This window comes from Eulemur rufifrons, chromosome 4 (assembly GCF_041146395.1).
Source record: "Eulemur rufifrons isolate Redbay chromosome 4, OSU_ERuf_1, whole genome shotgun sequence".
Taxonomy (NCBI): Eukaryota; Metazoa; Chordata; class Mammalia; order Primates; family Lemuridae; genus Eulemur; species Eulemur rufifrons.
The window spans coordinates 23,635,337-23,654,332 of NC_090986.1; the positions used below are offsets into that span (position 1 = coordinate 23,635,337).

The following is an 18,996-nucleotide window of genomic DNA, read 5'->3' on the forward strand; positions in this document are numbered from 1 at the left end:
AATCTAGTATTAATATGTTGAAGGATGTTGCACCATGGGATGTCTCAAGCATACTAATTCAAACCCTGAGAGACTCTAGGTAGCAGAATTTTAATAAGGGATCCTATAGGATTCTAAAATCCTAATGGAAATGCTATTGTCAAAATATAATGAGCTACTTGACACAGTGAACAATTTGTAAGAAAGTTTTTGTTCAGGCATAAGATTTGCCAGGATATGCATCATCATACAGAAACTGTTGATTATCAAAGCAGCTTGTCACAAGGGAGTGAGAGAGGGCAGCGTGTAGAAGCCTAAAACATCTTTGTATATCACTGTGAAACAAAACAGAAGTGTCAAAAATAGTATCTCTTGGTTTTAGTCCAAGAAATAAAGACAAAAATGTCCTGGAAAAATCTTCCTTGTGGCTTTAGGGATTTGTTTTTTGTTTTGGTTTGGTTTAACTTTCTCTTCCTTTTAGTTCTTGGCAAAACACTGTTTCTGGAGAGATAAGGGAAGTAGGGTGCAGTGTCTAGTGATAGGGACTGGTGCAGCGTCTGCGGGCTTGAGGTGGGGGCATGCCACTGCAGAGCGCAGGGCCTTACAGGAACTGGAAGCTGGGAGCCCTGGTCATGGCCAGTCAGATGGACCCACACCAGAGTCTAGCTCAAGGGTCACGTAAACCCTTGGGGGCTTTGCTCACCCCAAGTGGGACATGCCAGGTCTGCCACCAGCAGGTAGTTGTATATTTCCAGGCTAAGGTCTCATTCATTCATTTATTCATTCAACAAATATTTATTGAGATCCCACTACGTCCCAGGCATTGTGCTCAGGGCTAGTTGAACAAAGGTGAACAAAAACAAGCCATGGTGTCTTCCTTCATGAAGACTGCATACTTGCAGAGAAAACAGATGTTAACCAAATCACGTCACAGATCAAGACCTAATTACAAATTGTGATACATGTACTGGAGGAGCATGCTGAAAAAGGATAGTGGGCGAGGGTCAGAATTGAGATTGATGGGTCAGAGAAGGTCTCTGGAGAAGTGACATTTAAATGGAGACCTGAAGGATGAGTAGGAACTTGGCTAGGGAGTGAGTGGTGGCCAAAGTGTGTGTGTGTGTGTGTGTGTGGTATATGTGTGTGTCTTGAGGAGGATTAGAATGATGAGAACATTCAGAGGGGGATAGTGTGCTAGGAGAATGTCCCATCTGGGGACTGACAAGCAGTTTTTTTTTAAGGCTATAGCACAGAAGGGGGTGTGGGTAGGAGGATGGGGGTGACAAGAGATGAGGCAGGAAATAGGAGGCAGAAGCCGGACAACAAGAACTTTGAGAGCCTGGCTAAAGGGATATGAACTTATTGCCATTGAGAGTTTTTAAGTAGGAGAATAACAAGATCAGATTTATGCTTTATGCTACATTTAAATCTTCCCCTGCTTATTAGATGTTATATTTCTAATTTTATCATAGTTTCTATTGTTTGGAGATCACCTGTTTAAAAACACTAACAGAATTCTGATGGAGTCTACATTAGATTTGTGCAGTTTATTCTACTTACAAGAATAATCTCTACTTCAGGAATATTTAGATTAGGGGAGATGGTTACTATCAAGTTAGAATTTCAAGCTGAATTAAGTTTATTAAAATAAGCGACCATGGAAGATTCTAATACAGCGTACTCATGTCGATTCTCAACAGGATAAAGAAAGATGCTAAACAACTGTAATATGTACTTGGCAGAAGAACAGATCGGAGCTATTAGAATTGCATGGCCATTAAATTACATGGCGTGGGATAGAATAAATGCAGTTTTGGCTAAGAAGAGACTTCAGAATCAGGTTGGTGTGAGGAAGAGAAGCAAAATTGAGAAATGAGATTTTTCTAATTGCTTATTTTTAAACAAGTAATTTTTAGAATCTTTTTCTAGCATGTTCCTAATTGAAAAAGTCAATTAAAATATGGAAGCAAAAAGAAAACAGATTAATTAGAAGATTGTTAAAGACTCTCCCATTAACAATAGGAGTTTTTGCCCATAGGAATAGCTATCAGACAACTATATCCCATTAGTTTTCCATGGGAAAAGCAACGGATTTTATATAATCTACAATTCAAACAGTTAAATAGGCCCCTGCTGTATGTATTACTTGTATGTAATTTGAATTGTGATTTTTGTGTGGGCTGAGTCCTTGATCTGCAGACTGAAAAGAAAAAACTCTGAGGGAAAAATCATTCCAGTTGAGGGCCAGACTCACAGCCTGATCTTCTGAATTTGGCCTCTTCCTGTTCTGTGTTGGCCACTGGCCGCTTTCAACACGTGATGATGTTTTCCAGCGAGCAGGCCAGACTGTGGAACAGCAAGTGCTCACTCTACTGTTGAGGGCAGATGGTACGTGCTCCAAAAGCAGCCTTCAGGGACACTTTGAGTCTGAGAGCCTGCTCGAGACCCCAAAGCTGGCCATGGGAAAGTCATGGAAGAGCCTGTCAGATTTCTTGCATTCCACACACCCAGACCAGCTTAGTGAAACCCTAAGGTCCGGACAGATGCTCTTGCTCTGGAGTTACATTCCTGAAGCCTGTTCTGTCTTCGAATCTCTCCTGGAGACGCAGTTTAAACTAATGAATAAAGAAATAGTCTCAGAACTGGACTACTTGGACTTAAAATTCAGCTTTGCGGTTCTTGCCATAAGACCCTGGGCAAGTCTTAGACATGGCAACTGGAGACCTTGCAGCCTCCAGTTGCCACGTCTATAAAATGGTGATAGTAAAGACTTTTGATAAGGATTAAGAGTTAATGCATACAAAGTGTTTGAACAGTTCCTGGCACATAGTAAGCACTCTCTAAGCTTTATCATTACCATCATCATCATCATCATCATCACTATTACTACTGACACTTTCTTTGCATAGTAGGAAAAAATACGTGGTATTAAAAACAACCTCTCTGGTACTTGCTCAGTTTCCCTATCACTGTGCTTCCGTCTGGCCTACCACGCTGTTTAACCCTTTGTTATTCTTGTTCTCAGTGCCAGCTTCGGTCATTTACCCCTTCAGAGAGCCTCAGATCTGTTTTTCTTTGTTATCTCCCCTGCTGAAACTTGCCAGGACTGATCAACATGGCATGACTAATGTAGAGTTTAAAGCGGCTATGCATTATGGTTGGGAAATCCCAGAATTCTAGTTGTGGCTTCATCCCATAGTGGTTATATGAACTTTTACAAATAATTTACAATACCCTGTGCCTCAATTTTCTCATCCGTCAAATGGTGCTGATCTTATTCCCGTATCTCAACTCCCTGTGATGGTTGTTAGAGCCCGAGAGACAGCAGAAGTTGCTCAGAAAAAAATGTAAATTGCTTTCTATGTTTCTCCCACATCCATTTTCCCCTTGAATGTTCCTTATCTAGTAAAGGGGAAAGCCACATAAAACAGCAGTTACTGTAAACAGTGACACCAGGGATGTATTATATGTTGGTAACGGTCCAGATATGTTCTGAGAATTATGAGACATCTGCGTGATGAGGCATGGGGAGATTCAGCAGAAGTGGCGAATTAAGTCAGAATCGATGAAGTCTAGGAGGATTTATTAAGTACCCACCGTGTGCCCAGCTTGGAAGTGAAAAATTCGATCAAACAGATCACCGTTTTGTTCCTTGTGCTGTGTAAGTTGTTTAGCAGATATTCTCTAAGTGACTAAACTGGCCGGGTGTATTAGATGTTCCCAGCCTCATTTTCCCTACAGTTTCAAAACCTCTCCTGGTTTTGTAAAGCAGGGAAAAATAAAGGCTATGATTTGAGTAAATGAGCTGATTTTTATTGGTCCATGGTTTTCATGGGTCTGAGTCAGGTAGGCCAAGGCTGAGTTTAACATTTGGCCTGAACCTCCTCTTCTTCCTCTAGTATGTTTCTGGAAGGATATGGGCAAGTAAAAAATGTAGGGAAATAAAATGGTTATTTACATCAGAGCTTAATTTATAACATTAACTGTGGGGCTGAAGTAGCTCCACTCTAAGGCAAGTGACAGATTAGGCTTTTAGGCTTCTTTTGAATTTAAATAAACTAATTGAGTCACATGAGCTTTTTTGTGTTATTAGTTTCAACTACATAACATAGTAAATAAAATACAACTATGTAAGGGCATTAAAATTAGAAGGAAACTGTAGATTCGGGGAATCATTATAAGCAAATGATAATCAGAACGTCCATCAAAATGAACAATTGCTCATATCATAGATATTATGCATGAATCTCTATTAGGCTCTTTCTGTTTATTATTTGGTTCAATTTATATGATAATATATCTTTTATAGTCTAGATAAGCGATGATTGTTTTGGTAAACAGCATAAAATTTTGTACTTATTAAAGACAGATCAAAATGGGATATTTACAATCTTCTCTCTTCTGGAGTATGTTCCTTTTTCTCTGTTGCTTCCATGGAATGGAGGAAATGTATAGGGTGATATAAGGAATATTTGGCAATGTAGCCTGGTGGGTAAATGAGGGAAAATCACAAATGCTGGTAGGCAGTCACTGCCACCTCTACTTTCACCCACCACCACCGGTTGCACAGCTATGAGTTAGGGGGAGGAGAAGGGAAAGTGGGAATCAAATTACATAGGTGGGTGACCAGACGTCAGTTTGCATTTTCTTTCCAGAAAACCACACAGATAGGTCTGATGGATCATTTCCCCAGCTCTTCTGGACTCTGGGATGCTGCCCAGAGTTCTCCCCCAAGGCTGGTGCTTTTGCCTTTCTTCAAGGGAGCTGCAAATGCATCTGAGTGTTCTCATCCCTGGATTTGCATTTAGGGCAGCTTGTTAATCCCCAGAGGGCTGGGAGAACCTTGAGGCCAGCACAGGTGCTTTCAGAATAGGTGACTCATTCATTATTATGCCAATACAACTGCCCCCTTCCTTCAAGCACTATAGGCCTAGGCCCCTGACATTAATTTTGTGACCATTTTAAGTAAACAAAATGTATAAATTAATAAATGAGGAGGAAAGGCAAAGTAGGTCGATGGTTTGTAGTTTGCCATTTCAAAGTATGTTTAAGCCTTTTTTAAAAAATGGACTTTGGTTGCCTGGGCAGTTTCAATTTCTCATACTACCTGTGTCTTGTGATTAGGGAGAGCTGTGTGTCGGTTTGATGAAGGGGCCAACCCCTGTCTTCACTGGTAAGAATTGTTCATCCTTTTAATTTTATATGGTAACTGAAAGTGTGCCAGTTAAGAGAAATCAGAGAGACCAAAAATAGCCCCTCAGTTCTCTAGAGATTCAAGGAAACAAACTTCCAGGCACCAGATGCTTCATTTGAAAATTATTTTATTTAACTAGAATATAAATGTCTTCTGAGTCACAGAGGTACATTGGCTAGTGTGGACTATGGTAATATATCAACCTAACACAAAACCAGTCTAGTGGCTGTTTGACTTCATAGCGTCTAGATTTTCTGACACCACGTTCATAAACGTGTGCAGCGCCACAGGTGAAGTAGAAGTCCCATGAAATATCAATATCACAGCCTGGGGATTTTTCCTGTGGGGGAGAGCAGGCCTTTCCTGCCTCCTTGCTGTTCTCTTCGAAGCCCACGGTACAATGAGCACTCAGTGGGTGTCATCAAATGATCTTCTCTCTCTCCTTCAACAAATATATATTGAAGCCTTTCTAGGTGCCAAGCCCTGTGACATTAAATGGACAATTAAGATATCATGATCAATGCCATGATAGGCTGCATGGACACATTGTGGGGGGCTCTCCCTAGTTTAGAGGTCAGGGATGACCCCAGAGGAAAGGACATTTAATATGTAAAATAAGACCTTTATCACACTATCTAGTTGGGGGTGGGAGGAGTGAGAGTTGGTCATTTAGAGGATTAAAACAAGCGGGGATAATTCACAACCACTTTATGGGGGTTAAATTCCTGAAGACTTATAAAGGCTTTCACATAGCATCTGGAACAAAGTACAGTTGTCCCCGAGGATCCGTGGGGAATTGGTTCCAGGACCTCCTACGGATACCAAAATCCAGGATGCTCAAGTCCCTGATGTAAAATGGTGTAGTATTGGCACATAACCTACACACATCCTCCTGTATACTTTAAATCATCTCTAGATTGCTGTACTTATAACACCTAATACAACGTAAATGCCATATAAATAGTTGTTATACTCTTGTTTAGGGAGTAATGACCAGAAAAAAAAAAAGTCTGTACATGTTCAGAACAGGTGCAATCTTTTTCAAATATTTCCAATCCATGATTGGTTGAATCCATGGATGTGGAACCCATGGATACAGAGGGCTGACTGTAAATATCAGCTGCTATTTTTATTATCATTCTCCATTTGCAATTCCAGAAGCTGGGCAATTTTTAAAATAGGTGAAATCTATCCAAAGACACAAAACCTTATTACATGACTTCTGTTATTGCATAGTCCTTTCAATCTGATTTGAAATACCGTATGGTGAATCACCTACCCCTGCAGAGGGCTGCCTGGAATTTGGGCACAGACAGACAGCTGGCCCTAAAGGCTGATATTTATCGCATGTGCTCCGGTGCAGCTGTGTCATTTATTAAAATCCTGGAAATATTTCTCTCCCAGGTAGAAAATAGCCACTGCCCCAAGCCTGCTTCATGTCAAGTATTCCCCCCCCTCTCTGTGGCCACTCCAGTCTCTCCTCCAACATCCCAGCATCTCCCCATCCTGGGCCCAAGAAATCAAAGAGTTAAACCTGCACAGCAGGGGGTTTTGCTGCCCACCTGGAAGATATTTATCATAAAATATCTTGACTGTCACACCTGATTACAAATATACTGTGACAAAGCCAGAGTGCCCTCTGTCTGAGTTGGGAAGGCTTCCAGCAAGAGGTGGGAGAAGGGTTGGTGCCTATGGATGGAGGCACAGGGAAGGGGTGGGCAGGACGGGGAGGAAGATTGGGTTAAGAAACACTGAAAGAAGTGGGAAAATAGAGCATTCTTTTAAGAGTACATTTCAAGCAACACAAGGAAAGAACATTCCTCTCTGGTTTGGACGACAGACACTCCTGGACTTACATTGGAGTTATGTCCTGATAAATCCATGGTAAATGGAAAATATCCTATGTTGAAAGCACGTTTTAAGCTTACGGTACTTTCAATTTATGATGCGTTTATCCCATGTAACCCCTTCTTGAGTTGAAGAGTGTACTGAATGTGTATCACTTTTACACTAAAGTCAAATAAAACTGTAAATCCAACCATCTTAAGTCAGGGACCATATGTACGTGACAGCTTGGGAATGGCCTGCAGACCTGAACTGCAGCAGGGGGAAGCTGCACTTCCCCCAGAAAACACAGCCTGGGAAGGTGTAGGGTGCAGCATCTTATCTTGCACCATGGCAGGGCCATTCATGCACTGGTTGGGGAAGGGTAAGCTGACAGAGTTGCACGGAAGAGGTGTGGGGCTTGTCTGTGTCCCTGAGAGTGGAAGTGGCATGCCTCCGTTCCTTTATTTATCTGCCAGACAGTTTTGGAGCATCTACTCTCCTCCAGAAACCGGGATGGAATTGCACACAGGACACTAAGCCACGGCCCCACCCTTGATAAAAATAGCAAAGACTTATATAATCTTGTGCACATCGTGTACCAGGTAGTTTCCAAACGCTTCTCGAAGATGATACCCATTTATTCTTCACTATAAGCTCTTAAAGAAGGTGCTGGTAATAGTTCCATTTTATGGGATGAAACAGAGGCACAGAGAGGGGAAGTAACTTTCCAAGGTCACACGGCCAGTAAGTGGCAGAGCTGGGTGGTCAACCTGGCGGACTGGCCTCGAAGTCCATGCCATCACCCCTGTGCAGAGCTGTTTTTAAGAAACTTGCAATGGAACATTCATATCACACCTTAAAAAGCATTCTTCACACACAGCATCTTATTAGAGCTTCACAACATCCCTGTACCATGTTATTGTAATTTAAAGGTAAGGAAGATGAGGCCCAGAGAGATTTAAAGGTACTCTCCAAGGTCATGTTGTTAAAGTAAACCAAGGCTAAATTCTGGCCTTCTCTCACCAAAACGTGTGCCTTCTCCACTACCCCTCATGGCCCAGGGGAGAAGCTATGGGGTAAAAGATTTGTGACTCAACATGTGAGATTTGTTTAGAACAAACTGAGTGACCTTGTGTGATAACGAGCTTTACAGGAGGTCACAGTGGGTGGTCAGTGTTCTGGGTTGAATTGTGTCTCCCCAAAAAGACATATTGAAATCCTAACCCCTAGTGGCTCCAAATGGGACCTTAGGTGGAGCTAGGATCTTTAGAAATATGCTCAAGTTAAGAGGAGATGATTAGGGTGGGCTCTAAGCCAGTATGACTAGTGCCCTTATAAGAAGGGAGGATTTGGACACAGACCTGAGCACAGAAGGAAGACAATGTGAAGAGACACAGGGAGAAGACAGCCACCTTTAAGCCAAGGAAGGTCTGAGGCAGCCAGAGCCAGGAGAAGGGCCTGACACATCCTTCCCCGGGACCTGCAGAGGGAGCATGGCTTTGCTGGCTCTAAAACTGTGCGAGAATGATTCTCTTGTTCTAGGCCATCTGTTTTATGACACTTGTTATAGCAGCCCTAGAAAACTAACACAGTTTTCCTGTAAGAAATGCTAGATAATATTATTTTTTCATGAGATGGAGGTTACACCAGTAAAACACCATAGTGTCTTCTAACACTAAGATTTGATTCTGTAAATGTGTGTTCTGATGTTTTTCATGAACTCAGGTAACAAGATTCCCCCTCTCATTTGCTCAAAAATAAACTATGACAACCCCCCAAATCCTTAACAAGTACAATGATTTTCTACCAATGCAACTAGTCAGCTTAAACGCTATCAGATTTCTCATATGGAAAATTTAATAAGAGAGATTTATTTTAGTAAAAGATAAAATGTTTCACTAAAGAACTCATTAGTAATGCATAAAGGCCTACTGAGTCTCTGAAGATCCATTTTCAAAGAGAAATGTTGGGATAATTTTTATATTCTGATTACAGAGAATGACTTGATAAAAACTGTCCTTGATATTAAAATTTTGTGGAGGGGAAAAAAAAGCATTCAGTCAAGCAGGAGGGAAGTCAAAGAAAATGGGTGAATTTGGCCAGCATTTCGAAGATGCTTTTATAAAGGTAGATGTGCATTGTTGTAGCGTCACTTATGAACTGAACTGAGGACACCTTTACTGGCACTTTGATGCCCCAGAGGGACAGTGGTAGAAAAGAGCCCTGTTAAGCCACCCTGCCAACCACCTACCCATCCGTTCCTCCTCATTAGGCCAGGCCTTGAGCACTCTTCCTCCTTGCACAGCTGGGCCTGGCTAGAGCTCCCCCAGCTAGGCCTGCATTCCCAGGACAAACCGTGAACGGAGGCAGAATCAGTGGCCCAGTTTTGATAATTGCACGGCTGCATCCACTGGGCGTACGTCTCATGCTCCAGGGTCCCACAGGGCTTCCCTCTTAGCCTCCAAGTTCAAGGTCTGAGACCCTGGCCCCCTCCTGCTTCCACTTTTTGCCTTTGCATCTGTAAACGCCCTGCTGCATGTCTGTTGCTCACCCCCAGACTTTCTGAGGATCACCCCCCTAGATCTGCCCTCTCTGTGGCCCACTCTCAGTAGACACCTGCTAATTTTTCTCAGACTTCCTGCTGCCGAATGTTTCTCCAAAATGTACCTAGAGGCCGGGCGCGGTGGCTCACGCCTGTAATCCTAGCACTCTGGGAGGCCGAGGTGGGCGGATCGTTTGAGCTCAGGAGTTCGAGACCAGCCTGAGCAAGAGTGAGACCCCATCTCTACTAAATATAGAAAGAAATTATTTGGACAGCTAAAAATATATATAGAAAAAATTAGCCGGGCATGGTGGTGCATGCCTGTAGTCCCAGCTACTCGGGAGGCTGAGACAGGAGGATCGCTTGAGCTCAGGAGTTTGAGGTTGCTGTGAGCTAGGCTAACGCCACGGCACTCACTCTAGCCTGGGCAACAGAGTGAGACTCTGTCTCAAAAAAAAAAAAAAAAAAAAAAAAAATGTACCTAGAGCCGATGGAGACTTTGAGACAACATACCCAGGGTTGAAGTCAGCATCTGAATTTGCATCTCTTTGGCCCAGTGGGCAGGACTAACTCCAGACTCTGGGGTCTCTCCTGATAAATCCAGCCAAACCGTGAGATAGGACATTATTTCCTCTCCCTCTTGGGACCTGCCTATGAGCTGTTTGTGGAAGAAGGATTTTCCCTCAGCAAACCCCAGATGTTCCGCATCCCTCCATGGTGGTTACATACCTAAGCTCTACATAGTCCAGAAACTGCTGGTCAGATTTGTTTATAAACTGGATTGATCCATTCATTATTAGAGAGTCTAATGGTTTTCTAGGTTTTCTAAAAAGAATTACATATATGGTAATAATACTTGGTAGTATTTATTGAATGCAAATAAACACCTATATTATTATTATTGAATAGTTATATGCACGTTAGGTGCTGTGCTAAATGTTTCAAATGCATAATCTCAGACAAATTTCTGAGAGGGAGGCACTATTAATATCTCTATTTGATAGATGGGAGAATTGAGGTGTGGGGAGATTGTCCTATCCTAGAGTATGTAAGTAGCAAGAGGTATACTCAGAATTTGAATCCAGATAGTGTGACCCCCCCCCCCAAAGCCATTGCTCTTAATCAGTATACTTCTTTCACTTATTCATATAATTATAAAAAAATTATGTTTACTGAATTCTCACAATGTGCCAAGCATGGTGCAAAGTGCATTACAGAAATGATTTTAGTGTTCACAATAAGCCCCTGGGGTAGGTCTTATTTTTATCCCCATTTTGCAAATATGGAACCAAGGCACAGAGAGGTTAACTTGCCCAAGATCACACAGCTGGTAAGGGGAAGATCCAAGATTTGAACTTACTCAGACTGGCTCCAGAACTCCCACACTCTCTGATATAAATTATCCATTCCTACTGTGTACTGTCTAGCACTGTGCTAGGCCCAAGAGGATATAAAGATAAAAAGTAAATAGCTCCTATTTTTGAGAAACTCTAGATCTGCAATGCATATTGTACATGACTAGAAGAAAGGAAAGACAGTATAGGAATAAGTAATATTTAAATCAAATATTAGCCAGAAGAACCATGTAATATTTCATAACTCATACATTTTTACAAATCCAATTAAAGTGATTGAGTATATTTTATAAATATGGTTGACTTTTAATACATCAAACTAATAATTGAAGGAATACCCAAAGTAGGCCACTGTCAGCATATCTCCATCTATTAGGGCAGGAGGCGGCACCGCTGACAGCCTCAGAGACTACCCTGCTACGGGGAGATCACAAGCTTTCAAAATCTGCAAATGAGCACCTGGATTTCAGGCAGACAAATGGATTGTATATCTCTAACACTATGGTTTAAGAGTTATGCATGTATATATTAGGCATATATCAATGCTTTGCTTATTGAAAAGGCCTAAAGCCCTGGTGGGGGGTGGGGGGGGAGTCTCCCTAGGAACAGCAGGGTGAAGGGTGGGAAACTGTCCACCTGCTTCAGATCACCCCAACATGGAACACACCCGCCTGTCCTGGGCACGTCATAGCTGGACACTTTGTGGGGTCCACTAGGAGGGAATGCAGTTTTGAGCCACTTTTACAGGCCCAGTGTTTTGTTCATTTTTAGCTACCTAGTTTTACCCGGTTGCCTCCATGATCCACAGAGACAGCTGGGCAGCGAGAAGCAAGAGCCCCGGCCCTGGACCACCGTGACTCTTACAGGACCTCACAGGGCTGAGCCGTGATGCTGCTTCGTTTATCCAAAGCCCAGCATCTCCCTGAAGGAGTTATCCGGCCCTAGACCCATACCCACCCGGTCTCCCGCATCATCCCGCCCCCTTTCGGTCCCACAGGCACCGTCAGGCCAGGGCGGGCCGTCAGATGTGGGCCAGTGCGGACCGTGGATGCCACATCCACCTCCCCGCCACCGCTCCCCACCCTTCATTCACTAGACAAACATTTGCTGTCCGTCTGCTATGGGCTGGGCGGTATTCTAGGAACATGGGATACATAAATAACGAAACTTGCAAATGCCCCATCCGCATGGAACTCAGCTTCTGGTTAGGGGCACAGGCAATAAGCAATGAGGACAGTACACAAGCTACACTGTAAAATGTGCTGAGGGCTTTGGGGAAGAACGAGTGTTAAGTAGGACGGGCAGGGTGCCCTTTTGAGTTCGGTAGGCAGGGCCAGCCTCACTAAGAGGGTAAGTCGAGGAGGTGGGGAGTGGGCCTGCCTGTTGCCGGAGGAGCACATCGCAGGGAGAGAGAACAGCAGCACAAAGGCCCCAGGAGGCAGCATGCCTGGCCCATCAGGGGTCAGCCAGGAGGCTGGGGAACCGGGGCCCCGGGAGCCAGGGTAGGCAGCGCGGGAGAGGGGGTCTGAGAAGCAACCACAGCTTGATCGATAGGGCCCTGATTGTAGGGACTTAGTTTTCTTATTTGAAGGAAATGAGAATCTTGAGCAGAGGAGTGATGTGATCTGACTGACTGTTTAGAAGGATGGCTCTGGCTGCTGTGAGAGAGACAGCAGGGCCCGGAGTAGGCCCTAGGCACGGGGAGACCAGCAAGGCCGTGGCCGTCATCCAGGCTTAACCGGGCTGCTGACAGTGGAGGAGGTGAGAGGCGTGGGTGCTGGCTGTGTCTGGAAGGCAGAGCCAATAGGACTTGCTGACACATGGATGTGAAGTGTGAAAGAGACCAGTCAGGATAACTCAAAGTTTGGGGCTGCTGGGAGGGTGGACTTGTCATCAGTCAAGATGCGGAAGGCATGGCTCCAGCAGGCGTAGGGAACGCAGCTGGAATCTCATTCTGGATGTATTAAGTTTGAGATGCCTGGAAGACATCGAAGGAGAGGCACCAAGTCGGCAGTTGGGTGCAGGAATCTAGAGCCAGGAGAGAAGTGCGGTCTGCAAGTGTGTACCTGGACGTCCCGGGCGTATATATGGAAGGAATTGACAGCCGTGAGCAAGCTTCCTCAGTTACGGCCCTGGGTACTCCTCTCTCCTCCACAGAACCCCCAGAGAACACCCTCCTCCCTGCATCTCTGAATCACATGCAGGTGTTCTTGCCTGTGAACAAGGCCTTCCACGTTGTCAGAGTGAGCTTCCTTTTCACGCAACCCTGATCCAAGCCCAGGAGGAGCTGGGAAAACCCGAGGCCTTATACCTTTCTGCCTCCTCTATGAGTTTGCTTCCACTCCTCTATCTTCATCCCTGGTTTGAATTATCCAAATTCCACTTCCCTATCAAGGCCCAGCTTAGCTGACCTTCCCCCACTTGAGTGACTCCCCAGCCTTCCTTGAGAAAGCATTTTTCCCTTCTCTGCACTTCTCTAACCATCGGTACCTCTGCGGCGCCACTAACCCCTAATGCCTGCTGTTACCACCATCAATATCAGTGTCAATGTCGGACCCCATCTCAGGCCTTTCCTGTGAGTTGCTCATGAGCAGAAGCTTTCTTCTGGCACTCAGAGTAGCCGGCAACGCGACTTTGGATGGGGTGTTAGAAAAAGAAGGTCTGAGTGCAAGGATGCCCTTTGAGACGTGAAGGCGGCAGGCAGAAATCCTAATAGATTCGGGGCAGAGGAGACAGGGAGTGCAATGGTCCTGAGGCAGGGGCATGCCTAGAATATCCTGGGAATAGCACGCAGGCCAGTGTGGCTGGAGCAGAGGGAGCGATGGTAAGAGCAGTAACCAAGACTGGGGAGGTGAGGACAGTGAGGTGACCAGATGGTGAACCTTACCGGTCATCATGGGGACTTTGGCTTTTACTCTGATTGAGATGCAAAATCAATGGAGGGTTAATGCACTGGACCATATTACCGAGAGGTTTCTATGTTCTTCACATATTTTTTAAATGTATTAGCAACTTTAATAAATTATGAGAAAGTGCATTATGTCAAACTCCGGATTGCTAAATACTGCTGATCTCATAAGGATCTCCATTTAGCCCTGCCCTTGTGACCAGCGAGCAGGCCAGAGCCTGGGAGAGTGCAGAGGGCTTAAGCACAAGAAGCCCAGATGCAGCCGGCCACCCGATTTCCAGTGCACATGCCCTCCTTGAAAGGGGACGGGTGGCTCTCCCAGCAGCCTCTGCCTCAGCCTTAAACTGCAAACAGCTGGGAATGGATCGGGCCATCTCTGCTATGAGCAGGGCCGTGGGGAGAAAGCCACCCACCAATGGCTATTGAGGCAGCGGACTTCAGACGCTCCTCCAGGAGCAGAGAGAGGAGAGAAAGGGGGCCGGGAAGAGTCCTGGTCAAACTCCCGCCAACTCCCTTTACATCTCACAGTGTAGGGTCATCCTCAAATCCCATTTCCTCCAGTCTCACTCTTCTCTTCAATAAGATTTTCTATTTTAAAAACTGTGATGGGGTGTGTCACAAAGAAAACAGCTGATTAGTGGCTCCTGCTCTGCCTTCTGTGAGGGGCAGGGCCTATGTGGGCAGGAGTGCAGCTAGGTGTGTGGAAAGGAAGAAAAGTAGGGAAAAGCATGGATAATTGCCTCGGAATAAGTAAATTTTGATAGCTCAGTTTCTATTTTCAGGATTTAAAGTTAACACTTTCGATCTGCCTTTAGCCTGACAAATGCTAAAGGCATTGGACGTTTAGAATTTGGGGGACACTTTCAAGTTCATGGTCTTCAGGTATTGGAGCATTTACTTCTCTTTGGCAAATCTACATGCAATTCCTCCTGAGAATTTTCTAGAATTTATTTTCCTCGGACCTTCTTGGTGTTTCCCTCTGCAGGCCATTGCTACCCCAGTGGACGTGGAGTTTTCACCCGGGAAAGGTGGCTGCATGCACCACCACACGCTGCTGGGAGCCTGAATAAATGGTGCCTTGCAAGGACATGTGCGACAGTTTCCCAAGTTAGAAATTCTGCTGTGAGGAACAAAATGCAGATTCAGATGTACAATCGTTAATTGAAATCACAATAACTTTTGTAAGATATGCTCCCAATCAACAGATAGTGAAAACACACTTAGCAGTATAGGCACTCAGAGATAATTTTTCAATATTAGAAGAGGAATTTAAATTCTTCAAAAGCCTTTAAGTAGCAAATAATAAGTAATAAAAACAAATGTAAGGTGTGAGCTACTGATATTTAAATTCTAAACCCAATGGCTGTGGTTAGAGCAAACTATGAGTCATTAAGACCTATGGGAAAGAGAGACATTTCTAGCATCTCCTGGTCTGTGAGACCCACCATTGTAGACTCATTTCTTGGAGGTATTTCCTAATTTTTCTGGGCAAGGCCTTTTACAATGACAATAACCCTGAAGTCATTAAAACTTCAGTGCAAAGTAATTTGTTAATCCCTTGCCTCCCGTAAAAGAAGATGTTGGAGTAGAAAGAAAATAGTAGACATCATGGAAAAAATATATAAAAGTCGCAAAATCAGGAAAAGAGCCCAGAAAAAAGAGGTAAGGTGGGAGAAGTGCTGCAAGTAGAAGAGAAACTTCTTCGTTTCGATCATTAGAGGATATCAGATTTTATCAAGCACTTTTTATGCATCAGTTAAAATTATGTGTTTACTCCCCTCATTCTATTAACATAGTATATTGCATCGATTGATTTATGTGTGTTTGGAAGCACTTTGCCAAAGGCTGGGGCAATAGTTGACATGTGTATCTATAATTTTCTTCTGTGAATTTGTTTTTTCAAGTTATTGCCTGGGCTGGATCATTTCTAGAATGTTCTCACATGCCATGGGGATTTGAAATTTTAAAACTTTATAATGTTTCAACTCAACACTAATAGCTAGTTCTTGGTCATAAATAATTAGTTGGTTTCATTCAAGTTAATACCAGGAGTAGAAGCCTTTTTCTTACTTCAAAGAAATAACAAGATCAAGAATGGCACAGAGAAGAATTATCTACAATAGAAAATGGGGCAGGTTATGCAAAAGGAGGAATACTGGCACCTGGGTGTTCACTTGAGATTTAACCAAAGTGTGGAGACCTAGAAGGGTGCTAAGGACAGGGGACTGCTGAACCCTGACCCAGCACTAGCCCTTAACAGTATTTCAACACATGCTTAATTCAGCCAGCTTCAATGACCCCAAAGCAAACAAGGAAGGCCTCTGATGACCACCACACAGTTACACTTTAAAAAAAAAAAAAAAAATGGCTTCTAAAAAACCAAAGCTATCTCAAGAAATTGATGAACAGCTCTTTCCAAGTAATACAATTTCACTTTGCTAATTTTGCATTTCTGAAATGTTTTTCTTTTCTTTTAATTAAAAAATGTAATCCCATAAAGCGTAGCTAGAACAAAAAGCTTATGTGGCTTATTCTCTTAAATTTAATTATAAACATTATAAAAAATTGGAAAACATGGGGGAAGGGGAATTCAACCTGAAGGGCACCACCCTACTATAATTACTACTGTGTTTGAGGACTCACTTTTGGCATTTTTCATACTTTTATATGGTTATAATCTTGGTGAGTAATTTTGTCTCCTGATTATTGTCACCGAGCCCATCATACACTTCGTTTCTCTCTGCTGCGGAGAGTCTTCTTGTTTACAATGCCTGTGTTCTATTTGCTTGAATGAATGCACCACAATTAACTATTTCTCCCAGTTTGGTTCTTTACAGTTCCGCACTTTGATAAGTAATTTGTGACAAGCATTTTCACATGACACAGTCCTCCCCCCCCCCTTTTTTTATTTCCTCAGCGTAAGTGGAATGATTAGATTAAAGAGTATGGATTTTCGCATGGCTCTTACTGTATCTTGAACTGACATATTCTTAAATGTAATCTTATCTGAGCACTCAGCATATCTACATGTTTTTCTCAAGAACTAATCATATTATATTGATTTTTATCAGACAATGAGCACATGTTTTTCTTTTTGCCTTAACTGCCAGGAAACTCAGAGCTAAAATTCAATCCAATAATGAGTTCATCTCAGGTGACCTGTAATATGTTTCTCTTTTCTTTTAGGTCAATTTTCTACTTGGTTATTCCTTAAAAAAAAAAAAAAAAAAAGATACTGAATTTTAAAAGTTCCCTGCAATTCCCTCTATAGACAGGCAGGCTATAAATCACACTCACGTGTGCACACAGACATGCATACAAACATGTATTTATGGTATCTAACATAAAACTTTATATAATGAGCATTGTGCAGTGAAAAGTTCTTGGAACTGGAATCTGTAAGATGATCTAGAGCAATCTTCTTGTATGACAGAGACACTGAGGCCAGAGCGAGAACGTGACTTGTCTGGGATCACAGAACTATCGTATTTGGAGTCAGAGCTAGAACCGGAGGCCAAGCCTTTGCATGTCCAATTCTGATCAAAGCGTGGGGAGCCTATTACCGGCTGTGCCCTACCCCTTGACACATCTGCCAGGGGCTCGGTCAGGAAGCATCTCTATGACAGTTTCATCTCTCCTTTTTCCTTTGATTGCCATTGCCACCATCCTCTGTGAGGCTCACACATCAGTTCATTCTCAGCTATGTCAGTTTGCCAGGGCTGCCATGACCACGTACCACAAACTGAGTGGCTCAAACAACAGAAATCTATCCTCACACAGCTCTGGAGGCTGGGAGTCCAACATCAAGGTGTGGGCAGGGTTGGTTCCTCCTGAGGGCGGTGAGGGAGAGATCGTTCCTGGACCCTTGGCCGGAGATGGCTGTGTTCTCCCTGTGTCTCTTCACATCGTCCTGCCTCTATGCTCATCTCTGTCTCCAACATTCCTCATCCCCTCTTTTATTAAGGACTCGCCCTAATGACCTCTCTTTAACCTGATTACCTCTGTAAAGTTCCTGTCTCTTACATAAGTCACAAGCTGAGGGACGGCGGTTTGATCTTCAACATATGAATTTGGGAGAGACACTGTGCAACCGCTCTTGGTTGCAAAGATCATTTTATTTATTTATTTTTAATTATTATTTTTTTATTTCAGTATATTACGGGGGTACAAATGTTTAGGTTACATATATTGCCTTTGCCCCACCAGAGTTAAAGTTCATTTTAAAAATGTTTTCATTCCCTGCTCAAAGTCTTTCATTGTCCGGACTTACCAAATAAAGTCCAAATTCCTTACTTGGGCATTCAAGCGCTCCCACAACCCTGTTCCAGTGTGTTGTTATTTATCTCCCTACGTGTCCCGTGGTCTTCTATACTGCAGTCCAACCGAGTTACTCTCGGATTCCAACACACCCACGCTCTCCTGCCTCCGCGTCCGTGCTCGTGGGCTCCCTCTGCCCAGAATGCCCTCATCCTCTCCTCCCACAGGCCCTTCGCAGACGCCCTGGCCTCCTCCTCGCCTTCCCAGTCCCACTCAAAAACGTCTCCTCCTCCACAGGGCTTTGTTTCACTTACCTTGCTGGAGATTGAATTATGAGCATCGTCTCACAATCACTTGTGTGTTCCCTCCTGCCAGACTTCACCCTCCCTAAGAGCAGGAACTTCCCCATCCTTGCACCCTTCTCCGTGCCTGTTCTTTCTCAACTCCCCTCAAAGTGGTTGCTTGTACCCTTTACAAACACATAGGAGGGAAAAGAAATATTCTCCTATGGCAATTAATAATAGTAAGACTTTAGGGTCATCTAAGACAGCTCTTGTCACAGTAGTGTGCTGACTAAACATGACGTATGTTAATAGACAGTGGAATAAGTAAAATGAAGGCTGAATATAAGATTTAAGATTGGTGGTATATGGGCATGGGCAGTCTTGAACGTGATATATCATTTTTACTAGGACTTTCCCTTTGTCCCCCTCGTTTTCCCCCTCCAACAGAAAATTCCATGAAGCTCATTGCTAAAGAAAAGTAAATATCCAGATGGCCAGAGGGATGACCTTTTTCTAACAGAGGGGATGGATTTGTTATCCAGCCAAATGTTTGAAATTCTTCCACCAGCATGCATAATTGAGAGAGATGTGTTAATTACCCTTACGTGACAGCTGGTAGGACTTCCTAGATGAACTCTGAGAAGAGTATT

At 43.6% G+C, this 18,996-nt stretch overlaps 1 protein-coding gene across 23 annotated transcripts in view; it reads right to left on the reverse strand.

Moving 5' to 3' along the window:
- Nucleotides 1-18,996, reverse strand: part of MBNL2 (muscleblind like splicing regulator 2) — a 156,835-nt gene that overhangs the window by 59,088 nt on the left and 78,751 nt on the right. For 2 of the 23 annotated variants that reach the window (XM_069467655.1, XM_069467652.1), the window contains exon 3: nt 11,683-11,740. The exons of the other annotated variants lie outside the window; for them this stretch is intronic. The gene's annotated coding sequence lies outside the window, so the exon portion shown is untranslated. The remainder of the gene's footprint in view (nt 1-11,682; nt 11,741-18,996) is intronic. 23 annotated transcript variants of the gene reach the window in all.